This window comes from Nothoprocta perdicaria, unplaced genomic scaffold (genome assembly GCF_003342845.1).
Source record: "Nothoprocta perdicaria isolate Ctin4 unplaced genomic scaffold, notPer1 scaffold_4, whole genome shotgun sequence".
Taxonomy (NCBI): Eukaryota; Metazoa; Chordata; class Aves; order Tinamiformes; family Tinamidae; genus Nothoprocta; species Nothoprocta perdicaria.
Genome location: NW_020455643.1, coordinates 6,946,647 through 6,952,261, shown reverse-complemented (window position 1 = coordinate 6,952,261; position 5,615 = coordinate 6,946,647). Strand labels below are relative to the sequence as shown.

Below are 5,615 nucleotides of genomic sequence, written 5' to 3'. Positions count from 1 at the left end.
TCCTTGTAGTTCTAGCACAAACTTTATTTTCTTATTGCGTTTTATTCAAATAGTGCTGTCATAGCAGCACTTCTGCAGGTAGCATGAATTTAACATGCAAGCATCCATGGCCAGGCTTCACGATGCACCAGCCTGCTAGTCAAAATAACAACATTTCTACTTCAARTTAAATGGAAGGACATTAGGGGATGAAAACTCTCCCTCCTATCGACCACCAAACACACGCCATTGTTTATTAATAAAAGGTAATTGCTTARAGAAGATTCTCTCTGTGTTTGCTATAGAAAATATCTCAGTTTGCTGTTAACCCTTCTGCCATTATAGTGCAGCCACATATCTACCCCTGCTCGCAGCAGTGTACAGCACCTTCTGCAGGACTGAGGGCAAGCACTTTGTAATGCATTAGCTCTATCTAGCATATTTTTGGCCTACAGCAGTAAATTTTGTGTGCTTTTACTTACTACTTCATGGAAATATGGTAACGATATGGCTTTTTATACAAAGATAAGGTACACAGAAACGATACCCAGAGAAAATATGGTAATAGAAAAGAAGAAGCTCAAACAACAATAAACAGCTCACAGTCGAATCCAAAAGCATTAGAAGATTTCAGGCTGTGTTGGTAGAAGTACAAATCCATCTAGGATCAAATTATTCACCCATTTAGTCTGGAACCTTGCACGGCCTGGCAATTAGTTCAACTGCACAATGCTACTTAGGGTACATTTACAATCCCTACGCATCCTATACAGCACAACCAGACTTTAAAATGGAAGAACTGCATATAGGCTACCCCACAAAAACACTATAGGAATTACTCCCATATTGTGTGCTACGTTTGTTTCGGAAAACAAAATGCAAGCAAATAAATCTCATGTCCTTCTTTGTATCCTGTGCAACTTAAAGCAAGTTAATCTCTTTGTGCCTCTGTTTCCTCATCTGTGAAATCAGGATCATATTAGTGCCCTTATGGGGCTCCTGGCCTGTTTTAACATCTGGGTTATGAATTTTCCTGTCAGGCTTAACATCCTCAGGAATCCTAGGCAGTCTCAAAAGACAACACTCTCTTTAGCCCAGATTAAAATGGAGAAAACTGCTCTGCCAGGCAAGAAGTTACTTGAGCGAAACTCACTTAGGTAAAACAGCGTCCATGAACACTGAACAGACAACCTGATCTTTCACTCCTCGCTGAGGAACTCACCTGAGCAGACTAAGAGCAGAAACGCACGTCACTGCATGGGTCTGATCTGCAGAAGGAGGTTTTTCATTCTGTTTGAGAAACAAAGAGAAAGCAATTAGGAACTGTACAATTATGAGCTGAAATGGTGAAGTTATAAAAGGTAAAAGTAAATGATACCCCCGTTATTTCTTACCAGCTCTGATTCATCATTGCATGATACCATTTTTACAACAATTTACAGTGAAATAGTGCTATGAGTCTAATTCTGTAAGCGACTTCACACTTATGTAAAGAGAACTGCTGTATGTTAAGCAGCAAGTCTCAGTCTCTTCYCAAACAGTGTTTGAAGGAATTTGGGTTATAATTATCAATTCCTTAGAATATAATTATTCTATGACTTGTAATTTTTCCGCAACGATTCCCTTCCTGCCAGATGGGTTTAATCAGAGGTCATTCTGGCTAATAATTCATGTGATCTTATCTCCTCTTGAATTAAGACATGATGCCTTTAAGAGAAAGTATTTCCTCCTACTGTACTATAACCTTGACCTACAAAAACAACATCTGGATCAAAGGTACAATTTGGTTTCCTAAAGTAAATCTTCATCTAAATCTAAAGTACATTCATCTAAATCTAAAGTAAATCTTCATCTTGGCATCCAAATTCATCAGCAGGCTGCTAATCATAATGTCAAAAAGGTGATCTTTTTAAACAAATTTTATGCTTGAGCCTGTGGGAAGTGCCCATCTAGAGCAGATTGCTGTTTATTCCCTCACATTTGCCTGCTGCCACACACTGTAAGCAGGTCCTTGGTTACCTTTCASTTGACTAGTGGCGGTGATAATAACGATACATCTTTTATTTTTAGAGCACTCAGATCCAAAGGCAAGTTACCTCCACACACATATGCATGCACACACAAATGTAAGTAATATCTGAACGTTTCCAAAGGGCAACAAGTCCTTTTGGAATAGTAATGAATAGAGAAATCATCTTGTGCCCTGCATGAGATAGGTGCATTGCAAGATTTTTCTGTATAGCTTCCATGAAAATTGGCCCCTAAGCAAGGGTGTGAGTCATTGATGAATACAGCTCTGAGGCTTCACGCTGTGCAGCAAGAGCTGTAAAAGGCATTAGAGGAACACAGGGGAGGAGGAGGGGAGAGAGAGAGGGTTAGAAGGTTATTAAATAAAACCTAGTGATGGTTTTACATGAACATTTTCTGCAGTGTTTTGAAACCGCCCGTCCTAACGCACGGGCAGCGAGGGGCTGCTGGCTGCAGTGCCCTCTGTTGGCTGGTGCTCAAAGGGGCCGAGCGGACCCTTCTCTGCCCTCCTGCAAAACAAGCTTTTGTCTCCGTCTAAAAGGATTTGCTTTCGCAGCAAGCCCAGCGGATTCCAGTAACGAAAACTCAGATTGTGCTCGTGAAATAAATTACCCTGTGTCAGTAGAGGCTTGCAGTAATTTTTCCAAATGAAATAATTTATTCCAGCAAAAGGAGAGTTTTTCCCTTTGTATCCACATCCATCTGCCACACAAAAGCCCCTGCCTGCAGCACCACATCAGCAGAAGTCACAGCCTTTACCCCACAGCAGGGCAAAAGTAGAGAGGGGGCCAAGGACACTCTTCTGGGGACCGTGACAGATGAAATGTAGAACGAGTCACAAATTTTAGTTGCACATCTAAATTTCCTCAGATTTCAGGTGTATTTGATTTTGGTTGAGACTTGTCTTTTATTTTAACATACCAAAAATTACACATGATGGTAATTCATATCGTTCACTTGCTAGCAGCAGATTATCTGTAATTGATAACTGATCAATTTGATCAGTTTTTGAATATGAGCAACCTGTCTTCCTGGAGATCCTGGTCTCAATAGAGACATCAGATTTTAGCCAGCACATAAATGAATATCATGGCAGATTCCTCATCCTTTGTATTTCCTGCCTATCTGTCCCTTATTTGGGTAACAGTCCTGTTGATCTCTCTTGCCATTTTTGCTTATTTCTTTGTCAACTGTTAATCTATCCATCTGAAAGAAAAGCTACACTACACCCCAGTACTGATGGGATCATCATTAACATCATGAAACACTCTAAGAATGCAGATGAAAAGAACTGCATATAGAATTTATCATAATCTATTAATTAACTGGGTAATAACTTGCTACATTGGTGTAGTTATAAATAATCCAATAGGTCTTTAAATAAATCTTTTCTTCAGTAATAAGATGGTTTAGATTAACTTTAAAAAAAAAAGAAAAAAACTCTTCTGTATTGTAGATAAAAAAATATTTGTCACAACCCAATCGTAATTAAAAATCTTAATTTTCCTACAGCTCATCTAGTTAAAGAGTTTGGGCTTAAACAAACACACACAAAAAAACCCTAAGTTTGTTTTTGGTAGGTGTAAGAGGAGCTGTAAGTCTTTATAAAGGTGAGGAAGAGTAGTTTGGTGTTTATGTGTTTCAAACAAACACAGGCACAATATGTAACTGAAAATTCAACTRCTTCAAAGGGAATCTGTACTGGAAGAAAACACTTAGTCACGCTGCAGTGTTGTTTTGTCCACAATAACTTTTGTTTYGCTAACCCAGCTTTAAAAATAACACCCATAAATATAACAGAAAATAACCTCTGCATGTTTGTTTGTTTTTAGAATGGAAATGATATTCCCCCTTTCAACTGAGGTACTGGGTCACTGCTGTTGTTTCCAAGACCCCTGAAATACACAGACGTGCAGCACCATCTGCTGGACTCACGTGTCTGTCAAACACGCAGGCACTTATTTACCAGGAGCAGCACTACAGGCAGAAGGAGAAAGCCGTACAAACAAAAGCATATCATGGAGATGTAGCTAGTCTGTATCAGGCAAAAAGAATTCATGGGCCTGGAATTTCCACGGAGAATTGTGGAATAATATTTTTTACTCATGTAAGACTTTATWCTTCTGAGGTGCTAAATGCTGCACTTGCAGAAGCTAAGAATAGAACTTGTAATTACAAAAGCGACCCTTCAGAAGTTTGGTAACTGCCTTAAATTGCATTAAAAAATAAACTTCAGTTTGGTTTCTTGCTTATGTTTCTTGCTTTGCTGCCATCACAGTACATGATCAAAACTTACCACTCCAGATCCCTGCCCTGCACGGTGCGCGGCCCTGGCTATGCTCATCAGATGGCAACAACTACTCAATAATTTACTTGMATCTTATCAGATGTCACGCGGTCCCACATGCTCTTTAACACACAAGCGCAGCCTGGGAACAGGCATCTCTTTAAGGTGCTCGACACCGCAATGCCACATTGMGCTGCAGACATAATGTAAAATCCCTACAAGGCGAGTTGCATTTGAGTTCTTACTTTGCGTGGGGAAAGCAGCACTGATAGCTGTATGCCARCGTGTCATGGTGGCCTCCAATGCACCTCTAGCAGCCTCTAGTGTCTTTGGAGCTYGGTGTCATGGTTGTAGCTGTGCCCCACCGCAGCCATCTTTGGTGAAGAGACTTGCCATCCAAGACCAACCATAGTCTGCATACTGCCACACCACTGACTTTCACTGCTCTTCAAGGATCCTTTTATCCTTGGTTCCACAATATGGTTCCATAGCACATGCAGACGTCCAGGGACTTCTGCTGTGGACAAAGCTTCCTCCTCCATGCTGGAGGCTGGGCAGATACCTCTTCCTCCATCCTTTTTGAGAGCAGACTTGGGGCTGATGGAAACTTCGCAAATCAGCCATTTCAAGGGCCGCCTCATGAGAGGAACCCTCTGCGAGTGCCTGTGGCTCCCAACCACCCATTGCAAACAATGAAATTCATTGCCACGGAACAACTTACAAGCTGAGAGGATAAACAGGTTCAAAAAAGTCAATAGCCAACAGCAAGAGGCCACCTTAGGGAAGTTACCTGCTGATTTTGGAAGACCTTCATAAGGAAGGGGCAGGTGAAAGGTGTGAGCTCAAACACCACAGTTACCCGTGACTAAATAAGCTGGAGGTTCACCCAGCAGCATGGCTCTCCCCACAGAGCACATGGTGAGATTTCCACCGCAAGCAGCCGCTTCCCTCCATTACAAACTGGTCACTACGACTGATGCAGGGGCAAAACCAGCAAGAAGGCTGAAAAAGCCCGCGGGGTCTTTTGAAGAAAAGAACCACAAGGGCGAGCGTCGCCCCCGCCGCGCTGAGGAGAGGCGCGGCCGCCAACGGCCCCGCGAGGCGGCGCCGCGGCCGGCCCGGGGCGGGCAGGGGCGGGCGCCGCGGCCGTTGCTAAGGGCCGCGCCGCCGCCGCCATGGAGGCCGCCGCCGCCGCCGCCTCGGTGCTGGCCGAGCTGCGCTGGGACGATGGCTACGCCGTGCCCGTGGCCAACGCGGAGAACAGGGCGCTGGAGGAGGAGGTGAGCGCCGCAAGCCCGGGAGCCGGAGCAGACCAGCCCTC

At 43.3% G+C, this 5,615-nt stretch overlaps 1 protein-coding gene across 1 annotated transcript in view; it reads left to right on the top strand.

The window, feature by feature from the left end:
• The first annotated feature begins 5,507 nt into the window (after window positions 1–5,507).
• The window catches only part of CCDC39 (coiled-coil domain containing 39), a 16,981-nt gene continuing 16,873 nt past the window's right edge, over window positions 5,508–5,615 (top strand). Inside the window, exon 1 of the mRNA XM_026045233.1 lies at window positions 5,508–5,574. The gene's annotated coding sequence lies outside the window, so the exon portion shown is untranslated. The remainder of the gene's footprint in view (window positions 5,575–5,615) is intronic.